This window comes from Lagopus muta, chromosome 18 (genome assembly GCF_023343835.1).
Source record: "Lagopus muta isolate bLagMut1 chromosome 18, bLagMut1 primary, whole genome shotgun sequence".
In the NCBI taxonomy this organism is placed as follows: domain Eukaryota; kingdom Metazoa; phylum Chordata; class Aves; order Galliformes; family Phasianidae; genus Lagopus; species Lagopus muta.
Window position 1 is genome coordinate 6160754 of NC_064450.1, and position 17362 is coordinate 6178115.

The window sequence follows — 17362 nt, forward strand, 5'->3', positions numbered from 1 at the left end:
CAGATGGGGCTGTGATGCAGAGAAGAGTAGGAGAGTCCAGCCCTGAACTCCAGATGGAACCAGAATGGGCTTCTGAGCCTCTCCAATGTGCTGCTGTGCAGTCCCAGCGGTGTCTGCAGGACTGTGCGCAGATCATTGGATGTGTGGGTTCAGGATCTGCTTTCCCCACCATCCCACACACCCAGCACACCACTAACAGGGGTTTATTATTCCTCCTCCAGATGCCAGGTAAGCTTGGCCCTGCCATAAAACTCCAGCAGGCGCTGGGAAAACACAGCACTGCCAGGTCTGTTTGCCATGGGCGACGGCAGCTGTTTCTCCTCCTTGGCCCCATCCAGGCCCCTTTCCCATCAGCACCTCTGCAGGGAGCTTTTTCCCACCTAGAAAGCTGCTGGAGCTCTTGGAGATGGGGGAGGAGGAGTAGGATGGAGGGCGCCCATGGAGAGCAGAGCGTTTCCCAGGTATGTCAGCAGGTGACTTGCAGAGCCCTTGTCCATCACACGATGAAGTGCTCATGGTGGGGTTTGTGGCATTTTCCAGATTTGCTTGGGGAAATCCGTGATCTGACTGGAGGAGGAACTATGAGCATCCCATGCATCCCACTGGAGTGACTTGTGGGATGTTTGTTGAGGTGGCATCCATCTGCTGAGCATCTGCAATGCTTTCATTCCTCAGTAGTGATCAGGAGGTGATGCAAATATTTTTCACTAATTATGGACTTGGAGAGAACAAGATCTGTTCAGGTGATGGGAAGGAAAAGCATGCGTGTGCCCCCTTCTGCTGCTCCAGATGTTTGCTCTCTGTTTTAGGGGGCACGGTGGCTAGAACTTAGCTAATTGATTTAATTGCCAAAGGGGGCTGGTTTGGAACACAATGCTGCAGCAGCCAGGTGGGCAGCGTGTGGTGTATGGTAGGGTTTGCTGCCTGAGTCAGGTGAGGAGTGCATCCCACACCACAGGTACAGACATGCAGCTGTGGGGCTGGGTGAGAGGCGCGTGCAGATGTTCCTGGAATTCCCAAGCCAAGCAGGGAACAGGATGCATTGGGAGGAGCTTGCCAAGGGGCTGACAGGATGAGAGCTGCGGGTTCTGTCCTTTTGATGGCTCTGGGGCTCTCGGTGGGGTGGCTCTGGCAGATGCTGGTGGCAGTGATGCAGTGGATGTGCTCCTGTGGGTTGTTGCCTGGGAGGTTCTGTGCTGCTGAGTGAGGCTCAGTGCAGTTGCCGGATCCCAGAGGTGATGCTGTGGCTCAGTGTGATCCCTGCTCGTGTGGGGCCAGCACCAAGGCCATCTTGGTGGTGTCCACCTTTGGAAAACCAAGTGTGGCAAGACGGAAATCCCATAGACAGAAAAGAGCCTGCTTTGTCTAGGGGGTTGCTCCTATGCATGGCTTCGCTTACAGGGACTGTGTTGGAAGCCTGTTGTGTGGTTACAGGGCTTCAGAAACGTGTTCAGCCAGAGCCTGTGCTCTGGAGAGGTTTCCTTATGACCTCAGGGAGCACACGCGTGGTCCCTGCCAAGAACTCAACATCTGCACAATTGATACTTGGCAGGAAGCTTTAAAATCCATGCGTGTTCCCTGAGGTGAGGAGGGAAAATGCCTGGATCTGCAGCTCCATCTCTGCGCTGTCTCCAAGCCAGGAAGGAGCAGGACCAAAATCCAGACCTCTGAGGGTGGTGGGATATTCTGGGTCCTCAGTGCCCCATACTGTGTGTGCAGGGAGCTGGGGAGCCTCTTGTGGGTCCTTCTGCCTCCCAGACTGGAGTTTCCTCTGAGTTCGGAGTGATGACAGCTAGTTGGGCAGATGCTCGTGTCAGAAGGGCAGCAGATCTCACTGCACATCGCCAGCTCAGGGCAATTGCTATGCTTCTGCAGGGATGCAGAGGACTCTGGGGACACGTGGGACAGTATTGACACTGCAGTGGTGCTGGTGCTGGGAACCGTGGGTCTGCTCTGAGCAGTGCTCTCTTTGGAGGATGCAGTGCCTTTAAGAACCCCAGTGCTCCCAGCTCGAAGTTGGCAGCCAAATTGGGCTCCTGGGTGTTGCAAAGCAGATGTTCGGAGACTGTAGAGCTGTCCCTTCTGTCTGGTGCAGCAACTTTTGTTTCCCGGCTCATCGGTTCCAGAGACTTTAAATGCAACAAGCAGCTCGTTCTGCTGCTCTCTTGCCCTTAGAAAAGCCTCTGACTTCAGCAAGCAGGTGAATGCCCTCTATAGGCAAGAAATTTGCTTAATTCCTCATTGGTCCTGCGTAGGACTGGGGCAGCTGCATGGTCCCCTTGCAGAGGAGCAGTGTGCGGGGAGGCAGGTGGGATTTCTGCCACGCTGTCACCTGGAGATTGCCGTCGTGATAATCCTCCCAGAAACAAAAATATGGAGGAGAACCTGTTGGACAGAAAGTGGAGGGTTGGACAGAGAGTGCAGCTGCGTTGGGGAGCAGGAGCGTGGCCAAGGGCACACGAGTATGCATGGGGCTGCTGCAGCTCTCAGGCAAGTTGTAGCATTTAATTAATGAGTCGTTATTATTGTTGCTCTCATGTGAGGGATTGGGCTGTGTGCTCTGGTGAGCAGAGCTGTCTGACTGCTTGAAGTTGGGGTCAGGTAAATCCATTACTTGGGGACAGCACAGCCACAGCATGCAGGGCTGCCGAGCTGCTTCTGCATCCCACATCTATGGCAGAGCTAAGCCTCTCTCTGTGTCTGCCTTGCTTTCCCCATCTGAGTAACGCTGCATTGGATACTGCTGCTTCATACGGCAGGGAGAAGATTTATCCCTTGCTCCAGTGAAGATGTGGGGAATTTGGTGACAGGAGCATTGGTGTGAGGGGACACAGCTGTCCCCATGGCACAGGTGGCTCTGTGCTGTGCAGCGTTGCATGGTCCCTGTGCCCCATGTTCTGCCCATGGCAGGCTGCATGGTGGCCCCAGCCACTTTCCCCCATGCCAGAATAAACAGAGGTGAATGGCTTTGCAGGCTCTGCCGATGGCTTTTCCAGCAGTAATTAACTGGTGTGCAATAAAAGTCTGAAGGTTTCTGGGCCATATGGCTGCTGCCCTGCTCACCGACCTGATGCATCACAGTGCAGTGACATTGTGGCTGCAGGGCACGTAGCTGCTGTCACCTTCCCAAATCCATCCATCCCAGAGCCTGGGGGTGTGGATGGCTCTCCCAAAGAGGAGAAAGCACACTAGAGCTGCTTGGTCCATGGAGCCAGGTGTCCTCAGGAGGCACCTCGCTGTCCTCACACTGCACTGGGGCATTGGAGGCATTTGCTGGGCAGGGCTTGGAGCGTGTCACAAGGGCATATGCCAGGGTTTGTCCCTGTTTCTCTCTTCAGGCTTTCTTGGAGAGGGGAGAAAGGGGGAACAAGGGACACAGTCACCTTTGTCCACCTCGTGCGTCTCTGGAGATGCGAACAGAGTCGTACAATCCAGGAAAAATCCTCTTCCCCATCATGGAGCCACGGCTCGTGACTTGGATGATGCAGAGGGGCTTGTGGGTTTTCTTCCTTTCCCTCCTGGTTGCCTTCCCAGCGTCTGTCTGTCCTGGCTGGCTCGGATTTTGGGCCAACCCCAAGAACACTGAGTTTACTTTGAGGAACGTCCCCCTTGGGTGGACCCTGCGGGAGGAGGATGGTGGTGAAGGGAACTGTGCCTCTCCTGTTCCCAGGGCTTGTTTGAAGGTTGCTGTGGTCAGCACGGAGGCTGCCTGCGAGGACCTGAGGATGTTTGGTGTGAGCTCATCTGGAGGCTTATTTAGGGACCACCAGCGAGCTGCCGCGTACCGCAGGAATTGGGCTGCGGACACCTTTTGATATGGCAAAGGCAAATATTGAGAAACCCTTCTGCACGGGGAGGGGGCTGGTGGGCACTGCCTGCAGGCTGCAGCTGGGATGGAATTTGTGATGGATGGCAGTGGGGTGGCACATGAAAGGTGCACAGAGGTTGTTAAAGCGGGGACCCAGAACCCCCGGCTGCCTCTGGGAGACCACCAGAGCTCTGTGGGGTTGGGACAGAGCAGCGTGTATTCCTTCTCCTCCCTTCATCTTTAAATACCACCCCGCAGATCGAAAGGAAAAAATAAATGCACTCAAAATGGCATCGTTTTGCGGTGCCTCTACGCCTATTTATATTTTTATTGCTCCCACCGTTTTTAGATAATAACTTTCTTCATGAAAGCATTGCTATGTATGTGCAATTAATCCGTGCATCATCTTCAGAAGGCAGTTTTATAGCTGGGTGTAGGGTGGGGGCTGCGGGTTCCTGGATGGGCTGATCTCGAGGTTTTCAGCCCCTTTGGGGCCAATCTGACCTCCCGTTCGTGAGGCTGCGAGCTCTCCTGGTTGAGTTATTATGGAGCACGGTTGCTTCACTCCCAGTGTGTCGGGTGAAAATACATTTCCCAGCAGTGAAATGAGTCAAACATCCCCAAAAGTTGGTGTGCAGAGGGCTGAATCAGGCTGACATCAGGCAGAGCCCTGGGACAGGGCTGGCTGCTCCTCCCCCTGGCAGCTCAGCTCTCCCATTCCCGGTGGAAAATGAACCAAATCTTTTGACTTCCGACCGAAGCGTAAGATGTGAGATAAGTGTTTACTGGAAGGTTCCTGCTGCCAAATAGCCTGGAGACCCTTTCCTTCCTCCTCTCTGAACAAGAGTCCAGGTGTTAACCGCCTCTCTGAGATATGTTCCTTTGCACATCCTGATCTGAAAGGAGATTTTTGTGTTTGTCAGGATGGTTCGGAGCCTTTGAACAGCACACAAAAACCACAGGCTCTGATCAGACGTCACCGTCCCCAGAGGTGTTCCATCCATGAAGGTGTGGGACATGGTTATGGGGACGGTGGGGATGGGTTGGGGTTGGACTTGGGGATCTTAGTGATCTGTGTCCATACTGTGTCCAGTTTTGGGCCCCTCACTGCAAGAAAGATATTGAGGCCCTGGAACGTGTTCAAAGAAGGGCAACGAAGCTGGTGAGGGGTCTGGAACACAGGCCATATGAGGAGAGGCTGAAGGAGCTGGGAATGTTCAGCCTGGAGAAGAGGAGGCTCAGGGGAGACCTTATTGCTCTCTATAACTTCCTGAAGGGAGGTTGTAGTGAGCTGGGGGTCAGCCTCTTCTCTCGTGTCATTAGGGATAGGACCAGGGGGAATGGTTTCAAGCTACGCCAGGGGAAATTCAGGCTGGACATGAGGAAGTATTACTTTTCAGAAAGGGTGGTCAGGCACTGGAATGGACTGCCCAGGGAGGTGGTGGAATCACCGAGCCTGGGGGTGTTCAAGGAAAGACTGGATGTTGCGTTGAGGGACATGGTTTAGTAGGAGCTATTGGGAATAGGTGAACGGTTGGACTGGGTGATCTTTTAGGTCTTTTCCAACCTTAGTGATTCTATGATTCTATGATTCTATGATTCTATGATTCTCCAACCTCAGTGATGGTATAATTTCTGCTCACCCCAAGCCATCCGTTACAGATCCATTGCAAAGCTGGCACTTGGTGCATGGAAGGATGAGGGGTTGTAACGCTGCTGCAGGGTGGGGTGGGCACAGGTGTGAGCCTGCCTGCTGCTGCTTCCTATCTGTGGTTGAAGTGCAAATGGAGCAAGCTCCAGCCCCACAATGTTTGTCTTGGAGATTAAATCTGGAGAGCCCATGGTCTCCAAATCCATGCTGGAAGGAGTGGGGAGGGGGGCTGAGCCCCGCAGTGCATGCTCTTCTTTATCCCTGCCTTATGAATGAGGGGTTAGAACGAGAAAGGGTGAGGAGGTGCAGGGCTTTGAAATAAGTGGAGGCAAAAAGATGAGTGCAGCCTGAATTGTCCCACCTGTGTGTGGGTTTTGTGCTTTCTCTTGGGGAAGAAAACACAGAACTCAGTGATGCTGAGGCTGGAAATGTCTGTCCCACAAGTAAGGACACAGAGCATCTGCTCCTTGTGTGTGGCCAGCTTCTCCCATAGCTTTGAGCCTTATCAGAGCTTTTTCTGCATCTCTTCCCCTCCTCAGAGTTCTGAGTCTGCTTGTTCCACTGCATCCCAGCTCTGTGCCTGCCCAGCATGATTTGTACCATGCACCCCTGCCCTGGTAAATGTGATCCTGAGCTGCAGTCTAGCATCCTCTGGGCACTGAGCATCATTCCTGTGGCCAGCAGGGAGATCTGCTCCAAGTCTTTAAGGCTGATGCATGGGGCAGGAGAGGGGGGAAGCATCTACCTCTGGGATATGTTGCAGTAATGTTCCCAAACACTTCATCTCGTGTACAGTGCGTACTACAAGTGTTCCTACAGTGCTCAGGGCTGTTTTTGCAGTGCTGTTTGTATAAGAGATCACGCATGGTGCCTGCATGCTTCTGGCACTTATAAACCCAGGTAGGCTGTGTTTATCCTGGGGATTGGCCCTGGTCGCAGTCATCTGGGGCCTAGCCAGCAGCATAGCTAGACTGATACATATATATATATATATAAACACACATATATAGATTATTATTTAAAAGAGCCCTAGTTGTTGAGAGGCCAAGCCTGCTTTGCTTGCTGTGCTGATGAAAAATGTGGCTGCAAGCAGCTCTACTCTGTCTGAGCTGGGATAGTTGTGCCAGTGGGCAGGGGGAGCACATGTGGGGTGCAGCAGTGTGACAAATGGACTGCCTGGTGCAGATCTAGGCTTGGGACTGTGAGGTCTGTTCCTCCCATGGGATGGGTTACTGGGCTGTGGATCAGCACCAGTAAAGCATGTGGACCTAAAGTTCTCAGTCTCGTCCAAGAGCCCTCCTGAAAATTGGGTCAACCTCCAGCATCTGTGTCCTCCCTGGGAGTCCAAAGCCAGTATGCTGGGGCTGGGCTGAGTGCTTGATCTAGAAGGCAGAATTTAATTAAATGAGATGTTGATCTCATCCACTGGGAGTTCTCCTTGTGGGCACTGTGCCCTGGATCATGCCCAGGGCATGGGAGGTAGGAAGGAGGAGGGTGGTGGGAGGAAGACTGGGCAGATGGGGGTACCCAAGAGCTGCAATTGGTTGTTGGGGGATGATTGCTTGTGATGGTCTCACGCCTTGAATCATAACATCAGACTCAGCTCCACGTGGCTGTGCATAGGAGAAAGTGAGTGTGACGTTGTGGCACATTCAGTGGGGTTTGTCGTGATGCTTGTGAGCGTCGGGTGAAGATCAACCCTTGGTCTCTTGGAGCATTATGAGTGCAGATCACTTGTTTGGGTTTCTTGGAGCGCTGGTGCTATTTCCTCTCTGAGGAAAGAGGATGGGTTTTAAAACAACGCCAAAGTGAGTGTGGCTTTAAAAATGAAATCATATTTAGTGCCTGTGATCCTCCCAGTATTACATGAAAATATCTTTCTTGGAAACTTGACATCTGCCCGCACTGTGAGCTCGCTGAGAACTGGAGAAAAGAGCTGGGAGCTGCCTGCCAGGCAGGGATGTGCAGGGCTGGGGATGGGTTGGCAGCTGCAGGAACTGGGGTTGTGCTGGTGCTCCGGCGAAGGAGAGCCTATTAAATGGGAATGGGCCGATTAATAAATCAAGACACCTGAAAAATGAAACCAGGGGGTTGAAAGAAGGTTTTTTGTTGGCTTTTTTTTTTTCTCCCCTCTTTTTTTCAGACTTTTTTTTTTTTCTTTTCCCTCGGTCCTTTCTCAATTAAAGCAAACAAACATAAAGCTGCAGAGCGTGGCCGTGTTGCGCTGTGGTGAGCTCAGTGCCTGGTGCGGGTGCCTGCGTGGTGGGCGCTGAGCACAGCGCTGAAATGAGCCCCATAAATTACTGCTACAGTGCTGGGAGGTGTTGAAAAGGGATCAGTGGTTCCCCTGGCTCTGGTGGGCAGCAGCGGGGAGAGGGTTGGGGGCAGCCTGAGTTCCTCTCATGGGTAAATCATCCATTCTGGAAGGTGGATTTTCTCTAGAAATCCATCTTTGTGCATCTATGGTGTTGAGCAGCAATGAAAGGAAGATGTTGGTGCTTAGGCTCCATTGGTACCCAGCCATACAGGTATGGAAATCACCTGGAATCACTGGGACATACAAAGAAACGGTACAAAGCCCTGTGTCCAGCAGCAAGCCAGGGTGCTGGGGAGAGTGAGTTACAGGGAGCTTTTCACTTGGACAATTTCTTCCTGACCTACATTTCTATAATCCTGCGTAAAGTTGAAGTTTCAACCAATTGGAGTTTTCCAAGTGAGAAACAGATTAAATAAAATACAATAAAATTCCTGCCTGGTTGTAGGAATGGCTCTGCTGGGAGGTCACCGGCGCAGCCCCATCCCTGTGCTTTGCCTTCTGCTGGGAATGCTCTGTGGGGACATACAAAGTCCTCGGGGTCATCAAATGTGCTGTAATCATTCCCAGTCCCATAAGCGTTCCCAGTCCTAGGGCTGAGTTCTGGAGCACTAAAAGAAAGAAGAACACAGCAGGGCCAGTGCGGGGTTGGCTGAGGCCATCAGCCATCACCACCTCGCGTTGCCTTGGAGAGATGTGACGCTGTGTGTCAGGGCTGTGCTAAACCTGGATAGCTGGGTTAAAAGCAAGATGCAGAGATCAAAAGGGATGTGAGAAATGCCAGAAGTTGACCTGGTATGAATGCGACAAGGTTTGTGAGGGGCTGGGTGATGCCTTTTGCTGGCTGCTGCTTGGGTTGATCCCTGCGCTCTGCAGCATTGTGTGTGTGATGCTGCAGCGGTTTTGTGACAGCAGAGGTGACCATTGCTCTCAGTGGGGATTCTCAGCTGAGAACTGCAGGGCCCCATTGTTTTATGGCCATTTTTCATTCCTCTTACAGGGAAGTTTTATTTAAACTTAGTAATAAAACAAACAAACAAACAAAAAACACCCCAATTTTGATGCCTTACTACTTGAAAACCAAAGAGCGGTGTGTCCATGGTTCAGAGCTCTGTGCTGAGTTATGCACATGAGGAATTTTGTGTTGTTGCTCTCCACTTTCCTGCTCAGAGGCATCTGCCCAGCTTCTCCAAAGACCAACACAGGACTGAGGGCAGCTCTGCAGCATGCCAGCCTGTGTCAGCAGCAATCCTAATCCTGACCTGGGATACCATCTCACTGCAGCTCACAGGTAATTTTACCCCTAGATCCAGAGTTGAAGCCCACTGTGTGAATTACGCAGCGTTCTGCCATGCTGATTTACTGCAGCAAGTTGTATAGTTACCATTTTATAGGGATGGGTGTGTGGTGGGTTTTCCTGTTGCCCTGCAGGAGCCCTGGGGGGTCCCCAACAGCCTCAGTTTTGCAGCCTGCCCAGTTTCTCCCTCAAAGCACAGCCCTGATGCTCAGCATACTGCTTGCTGCTGTGACTGAGGGTGCCTGGGAGAGGGCTGCATTGTACCAGGGCTCTCGGATGAGGCTGTGTTCTGTGGCTGTGGCCCCGCTGTGCCCACCCTGTCACACTTTGTTGGTGCCCGATATCCTTGTATTTCCTTGCAGAAGGAAGGGGAACACAGAACTAATCAGCTTTGGGTCAGCACAGGAAAAAACGCTGCTTATGTTGATAATCCCTGGGGGTAGAGAGCAGCTCAAGGTTGCAAAACGAATGTGTAGCATGGTCATACTGTCAGGGAAATGGGGCTGGTGGAACAGATCCTGTCTCTGGCACAGGCTGGGCTCAGTGTGGGTGCTTTGCCACCTGTGTTTGGGGATGCTCTCTGGGGCAAAGCTTTGCAGAAAGCAGCCTGACCCCGGTGTGAGGACTGGGGCTGCCCTGGCTGAGCCCAAGTGAGTAGGATTTGCTGCACCTTTCTTACCCTTATGCTCCATTCACAGGGTGAGGAACAAGCTGAGGGTGTGAGGATAAGAATGGATACTCCTTTAATCCTTTTATCCTGGGAACACATCCCTGCTCGCCTTTGCTTGCAGGCAGGAGGTGCTGCAGAACTGGAGGACGTTTTTCAGGTATGGAGAGCCCAGCTCTCCACTCTCCTTCACGCAGAACCAGTAACCCTGATAAACCCCTGTCTGCTTTGGGAATGGCATTAATGCACCCGGGCTGGTTTTGCCGTGCTGTCCTATCTGAGCTGGCCTGGCCAGCAGCCCCTCTGTTTCTTCCTATGTGTCTGAGCCTCCAGCTCATTGGGTAGAACCCAGGAGTTGGGTGGGATCATCAGGGAAAGGCAGAAAGCAAAGACAGCTGCTTGGTTCCTGCCTGCGGTGGGGGAATGCTGGAGTCCCAGCAGCAGGAGCAAAAATGCAGGGAGGCAAACAAAGTTCATGGCCCGGTAACACCGTGCTGCTGCTGTCAGTCTGTCAGAGGGTTATCACTTTGGGGATGCTTTTAATAAAGGAGTCAGAGCTGTCATCGGGTGCCAGAACCTGCAGGAAACCTCCAGCCCCTCCTGGGAGCGTGTTTTCCAAGCCTCAGTTTTGCTTACCACCAAAAATGAAGGAGGATAGGACTTTCTTCATTCTTTCATCTGCCTGTCAGTCTTAATGTGACACTTTAAAGAGTGTCATTGCTTGAAAGAATTACCAGGGCCAGACAGAGGTGGAGGCCCCCTCATCTCACACACACAGCAGGTGGAGGTGGGTGCGCTGAAGGAATTTCTATTGGGGATGGTCGAAGGGATGTTTCCAGTCTCACTTGTTTTAGGGGTGAGTGCCTATGGCTGTGGTGATGTTTGGGCTGTGATGCTTCCAGTGGCACGGAGAGCAATCCCCCTTTGAGGAGCTGTACTTTGCGGGACACACTGCAGCCGCAGCCATTCCCTTTCATTCCTCGGATTTGAGACCAGCAGGTTGCTGCCACGCTGGATGAAGGTGCTTTCTGCAACTTGTGGCTGCTGCATCTGAATGCTGTGAATATTTTGGGCGTGCAGGATCTTACACCAAGCTCTTGATGTAAACAGCGAACACCCTTTGCTCTCTTTGGGGTGCCCAGCCCTAGAACAAGGGGCTCTCGTGCATCCTGACCCCTGCAGTGCAGTGCTGAGCATCCTGCTCTGCTCAGCCCCGGGTTAGGGAGGGGCACCCTGCAGCCATGAGCATATGTGAGCATATGTTTGGTTCCAGGCACTGTCTGCCTGTGATTCATGGCTATCTGCACTGTGTCAGGTCAGTGACTCAGTGCTGTCCCAGCAGCAGCTCTGTGGCAAGGCTGACAGCACCTGTCTGGGATGCTGTTATTTATTAACACGTTACCAGAAAGGGCGGCATGGGAACAGAATGGCTTCACTTCCTTTAGCTGAAGGAGTTTTAATGGCACCTGAAGCCTTCTGGGATTTCAGCAAGGTTTTGGTGTCTGATGCTTAGGTCTGTAAATGAAGGTAATCTCTCTGGACAGAATCTGAGATTGAGATTGGCTCTTACAATGGAGTCTGGTGCTTAACAAGAGCATGCATTTGCTTTGCAGCATTGTCAAAAAGCTGCTCCAATGGAGTTGACAGCAAAGCCACAGGGCAATGAGATGCTCCAAGAGATGTGTGAGGAGGTGGGATGGGAGGTGGATGGACGTCCAGCAGGGGAAGCACGTGGCCAGGCAGAGCTGCAGTTATCCCCTCTCCAGATGGAACACATGCAAATGAGCAGAGAACACAGGACGGGTTCCTTGGCAGCACCAGGGAGTGATGGGCTTTCATCCTTCTATGATGTTCTGTGGGGTTGCTGGTGTTGGGGACACGGGGTGGCAGTAGGCTGTGCTGTCACCAGTGCTGGCAGAGCCTGGGAGGGCACCATGTGCTGGCAGAGCCGTGACTCACCGGCTCTGTTTCATCTCTCAGATCTTTTGCTTTTTTTCCTTTAATCCACTTGCCGCAACGACTTTATTTTACAATCCATTGCTGGGTTCACTGAAGAGCACTTTGGTCATTAAGCACGTTGGGGCATGTGAATAAATCTGCATCTCTCAACTGCGGATTGCTTTCAGGCTGGTATCAAATCGCCTTCCGCTGGGCTGCGGGAGTTACAGCACAAGCTCTTTGCACTGCTCCATGTCCACCACCTCCGTGCTTTGAAGGCCAGCTGTGTGTGCAGGTCTGCAGGTCCTATTGGTACAAGCCCAGCTCCTTGCAGCTCCTTTCCCGTGCCAAAGCTCTGTTCCCCTCTGCAGATCCACAAACTGTTGATCTTTCCTTTCTCTTTGCAGAGGTTTGGGTTCAGGCTGAGCTCTGCCTGGGCGTGCATGCAGGACCCAGTGTGAGGAGGTACTGGGTGTGCTGGGACCAGTTGCTGCAAACAGGATCTAGGTCTCCAGCTGCATTTTTCTAAGTCCAACCCATAGGATGGGAAGTGTTTCAGCAATAAAAGCAGAATTGGGGCATGTCTGAGCAGGGCAAGGGGTCTGCAGGAGGGACAGGCGGAGGGAGCAGCACGGAGGTATTTCCAGCTGATGAGAGCCGAGTGAGCCATAACGCGAGCGCTGCCAGAATCGTTTCCCTGTCTGTTGGTTTCCTTTCCTGTTTGGCTTCGCTGCCTACACAGTTTGTGCTCAAGATGTCTGTAGACGCGATGCTCTCATCCTCTGTAGCCAAAAGCCTCATTTTTGTTCCTACGCTTTGCTCGGCTCCTTGCAAGCCCGTGGCAGGGGGTACAGGGCAGGAGGCAGCTCCCCATGCAGAAATGCGCATCTGATTGTCATCAAACTGCACTCTCAGTGCCTCCTGTTTGCTCTGGATGGATGCGCTGCCTTCCCCGGGCGGCTGCTGAGTGCGGAGGCAGCCCCGTGCCCTTACTCAGTGCCGGACATCTCTGCTCTCTGGGGTTTTAGTGGGCTCACAGAGAGGAGAAAAACAAGGCGGGGGCTGGAGGAGCATAGGGCTCGCGGTGGGTGGCCAATGTGTGCTGCTGTGTGTCCTCCTGTGGCTGGAACAGCAAGGGCTGGGGAAGCAGATGCTGCTGGGTTGGGGAGCGTGGGGGCTGTGGGAGGCAGCGGTTTGGGGTAAGGGAAACTGCACCTGGAACGTGGTCCTCTGTGGGGTTCATGCTGGAGGATGTGCAGATGGTGGGGACAGGGGGAGGTGAGTTGTGAGTGGGTTTGGTCATATCCCCAAGGTATGGGGAGGATGGATGGGCCTTCGGCAGAGGGCGTCACGGGGACAAAGTGAAGCACTGTCCTACTGTACCTAGTGAAATGAGGGCACCTGTGGGGTGGCAGCTGGGCTGCATTGCCAAGGATGCCAGCAGTCTGCGTGGGGAGGACAAGCTGAAATCCCAATGGGCCAGAGAACAGGATAGGAGGACATCCTACAGCAGCAGCCAGGGCAGGAAATGTGATCTGCAGCGTCCCCATGCCACGGTGTCTCCATCCCGCCATGTCTCCATTCCTCAGTGTTCCCATCCCATGTCCTCATCCTGCAGTGTCTCCATCCTGCAGTGTCCCCAGCAGCGCCGGCCGGCGCCCTTGCAGGGAAGTGGAGCGCATCAGGAAGCGCCTTTGATCTCGGGTTGCTAACACCTTTTCAAATGAGCCGCACAAACAAGTGCCCTCCTCCCCTGTCCTGGCCGGGGCCAGGCTGATAACACATCAGAGCGTACGCACACAGCTGCGATAGCGTTGTTTTATGGTGCTTTGATTGCTGCCAACCACGCCGCTCGCTCGCGGGAACTTCAAAAGCAGCTCTCCATCCCTGCAACGCCCTGTGCAAAGAGTGCAGCGCCGGGCTGTGGGCACACAACGTCGATGTGTGTGCGTGTGTGTCTACGCCCAAATCTTTTTGCCCCGTCACATTTTTGCTATGGCAGCAGGGGTGGGTTTGGGAAACCTCCGGGGTTTACAGAGCTGGATGCGTACGCTGAGGTTGGATCTTTGGGCATGCACTGGGGTGCATGGATGTGAGAGCTCCCGGAGGTGCAGGGAGGGGATTTGCAGCCACTAGCCGTGTGTTTGCCAGCAGCGTGGGAGTTAACATTGCAATGGGGGCAAAGAGGAGGAGAAGGGCTCAGACCTCCCCCCCCTGCCCCGTTCAGCCCCCCCCAACTGCTGTGATTTCATTGAGGCTGTGTATTGGCCTCCCGAGAGTCAAGCAGGGTAACACCACAACATAAACAGAACATCTGGAAGCTCTTAAAGGGTTTTATTTTTTAACACATTTACAAGAGCCAGGGACTCTTTGCAAACTTGGAGATGCTGCACGGTTCCTTTCCCCCCGAAGTTGACTGTCAGTGGGTGTGGGGCCGTTCCCCATCTCTGTGCAGTATTTCTGGGGGGCTCAGTGCTCGGCCAGGAGGTGCCAATCTGGCTGGCATATTCCTTGCGAAGTCCAAAGCAAACAGATGATAAGTGTGGTGTGATAAGCGAGCATAATCCTATTCCCGTCTTTCTGCGTGCTCCTGGCTCATGTTGGAGCAGGATGGGGACTTGAGCAGGGTTTGCTGGATGGAAAACCTGCTTCACAGAGCAGGGGGGGCTGAGCCACATGGGAGCTGGTGGTGTTGCACGTAGCAATGGGGTTTGGATCCTCCATACTGTGCTGCTGGGCTGAGGGACCTATAGGGGAAGACCATGGGCAGCAAAGCCAAATGGGATGATGCATTGCCATGCTGGTGACAACATCTGCTGTCAGACTGTTTTCCTCTCCCCATCTCCATCCAAGTGGCGGCAAGAAAAAGTTTAAAAAAAAAAAAAAAAATGGCTGGGAAAGTTGTCAGCCTGTAGAGCAGCTCTTTGGGGTTGGGTGATGTTTCCAGCCTGTGTCAACCTTGTGGCTGCCCTGCATCCTGCTCTGCACAGTGCTGCAGCGTGCCACTGTCCCTTCATCCCTTGTGCATCCCTTGCATGAATACAAGCAAAATGAGCCGGTTCCCCTTCCTGTGCACTCACATGTGTAGTGGTTTTGTCTCTTCTATGGAAACAGCCATTTGATTTCCTCTTGCCAGCCCCCAGCCATGTCTCCTGCTCACCTTTATGCTGGGTGTGGGTGTTGGGCTGCAGTGGGTCCCCGCTGGCCTTGGTGTCAGGCCTTGGAGATGACACTGAGAACTGCTGGTGTGCCTCCCTCATCCATCACCCCATAGGGTAAGAAAGAGGAATGTCGATTTCCTCCATCACAACCCACTAACGCTGGATTTTTCCTTTGCAGGGCCAGCAGTGGAGGCTCGAGGTGCACCTGAGAGGAGAGCCGATGCACTGCAGCAGGAGCAGCCACCAGGACCTCACCATGGATGGGAGGGAGGAAGCACAGAGGCAGCACAGTGCCCGGCACCCGCAGGGATTGGGATGCACGTAGGGTCATGCTGTGCTCCTTCCCCCAGCACTGATGTGGGAACGGCCCCAGTGCAGCCGCCCACCATTGCCACTGTGATCCGGGGTCCTGAGCTGACCTTGCTCTCCTGCACCCACGCAGGGCAGGGATGGCCGAATTACTGCTCCCTGCTGCACTCTGCACATCCTCCTCCTGGCCGGGTGGCCTCAGGATCTGTGGGGCTGGATGGCTGCGTGCTCTCGGGTCAAACAGTAGCTCCATTTTTTCCCTTGTGAAGCACCAAGAGCTTGCCCAGTTCCAAGGAAGTGGCTGTGGAATTTTATTTTATTTTTTCTCTCCTCCGTTCTTCTTTCTGAATCTTTTGGGGAGTTTTGGGCTCTTATTGAGGATGCCCAGACCTGCACTGGGTGCAGCCCAATGCAGAGGGGCAAATGCCTCTGGAGAAGCAATGGGAGCAGCACACCAAGAGCTGGCAACTGCAGTGCCTTGGGACTGAGACTGTCTGGGAGCTGTGTTCCTTCACATTGCATAGCTGCATCCTCCCCAACACATCCCATAAGGGTGAGGTGGGATTCTGGGGGGCACAAAGCCAAACCGCAGCGAGGGGGACGTCAAGAAGGGGAAAAATGTCACCCTCAGAAACAATTAAACTGCTTAATAAAATCCGTTGCCTCTCGGAGTGCTCGCTGTTCTTTTCCGTTTGCCTTGGCTCAGCCACACTTACATCATGGCCCTATCGCGGGGCTGCCGAGTGGACGGGTTTGATTGCACAGGAAACCGGCGCTTTGGCAAACTTTTCTGCCCCGGTAAAGCCAGGCCAAGAGCTTAATGCCTTTGCTTTGCAGAAAAATTCTTCCCTGTCCTTTCCCTCTTTCCTTTCTGCAACCCCTTAACCATCACCCGCCAACTAGGCAGCCTCCCCTCGCATGCCTCCTGCTCCAAGAGCGCCTGAGATGCAGATTAAATCCCCTTAAATCGTGTTGTTTCTTGTCCATGGACTGTGTGTTCCCTCCCACCCTGTAGAGCCGAAGCACTGGAAGGTGCTGTGTAGAAACATAACATTAAAAAAAAAAAGGATGTTTATGTCATGGAAATGTCCTTTGATTTTTTCTTTTTTAAGAGTTATGTCTTCTATTACAAAAAAAAAAGAAAAAAAAAAGGATGTCCTTACATCTAAAAAGCACTGTAGCCTTAGGCACGTGTATGAATGTGTTGGGTGTTCAGCTGTGGTGGAGTGACTTTTGGTCTCGATATTGAGCTGGAACAGCAGAACCTTGGTCAGGAGCATGGAGTTCTGGGCCCTTTCCTTTGAAAATATTACTTGAGTGTTTTAAGAACCATGTTTTGTGCTTGGGAAAGCTATGGCAGAACAGCAAAGCCCAGAAATGTGTGGACATTGCTTGGTGTTTGGTTTGGTAATGATGGGTAATGGTGATGTCAAATTCGTTGTCATTGGTGAAGTGTCCTTGGAGGCAGAAGCCAAGGTGATGCTCAGCCCTTTGCCTCTGCTCATGTTTGAGGTGGGACTGATGCTCTTTTCTCCTCCTGGTGGAGCGGAGCCATGCCTCATGGAGCACTGAGCAGGTGATCAGGTAAATCACAGCATTCCCATCCATGAGCCAAACCTGATGGCACACCAGAGAAACGCTCTTCCTTGGCCAAGAAGAGCTGCACCACGGGATGGCCAACACATGTCCACGTTTCTCTGCAGTAGGATGCAAACCACTGGCACTGCTGCTGGAGTACATCTGCTTTTGGGATCCTTTCTCACTGCTCTTCCCTGCCAAAGCTGCCCCCAAGACTGAATGGGTGCTGCCTTCCTCCCGCCCTGCTCTGGGGATGGATGGCAGCTCCCAGGACCCTTCCGAGTTCATAACTAATATTGACTTCAAAGGCTGTTTGCCTTCAGCGTCGGTCAGTCGTGTAATCCCGGCTTGTTTAGAGATGGTGAGCAAACAGAGAGCCAGGCCGTTAAAAGGGGAAGGGCGTGGGAGATGTATTGCTATTTACCTGTGGAACCGGGAGGAAAACTTGCCTGTCATTCTCGCTAATAAATATAAACTGGAAGCATGGATAAACCCAAGGGGATTTATTAGTTTGCTTTACCAAAGGCAAACATTAAGACAAGCTGGCTGAGCCCCAGGGCTGCCTTGGGCCTTTTGTGTGCTGCAGCCTGGCGCCTATGGGTGCCGATAAGGACGCGCTCTGTGCTCAGCCACATGAGC

At 53.0% G+C, this 17362-nt stretch overlaps 1 long non-coding RNA gene across 1 annotated transcript in view; it reads left to right on the forward strand.

The window, feature by feature from the left end:
* LOC125702224 (uncharacterized) overlaps nt 1–16752 on the forward strand; it is a 39585-nt gene extending 22833 nt beyond the window's left edge. Inside the window, exon 3 of the long non-coding RNA XR_007380489.1 lies at nt 15015–16752. This is a non-coding gene — a long non-coding RNA (uncharacterized LOC125702224). The remainder of the gene's footprint in view (nt 1–15014) is intronic.
* The last annotated feature ends 610 nt before the right edge of the window (nt 16753–17362 follow it).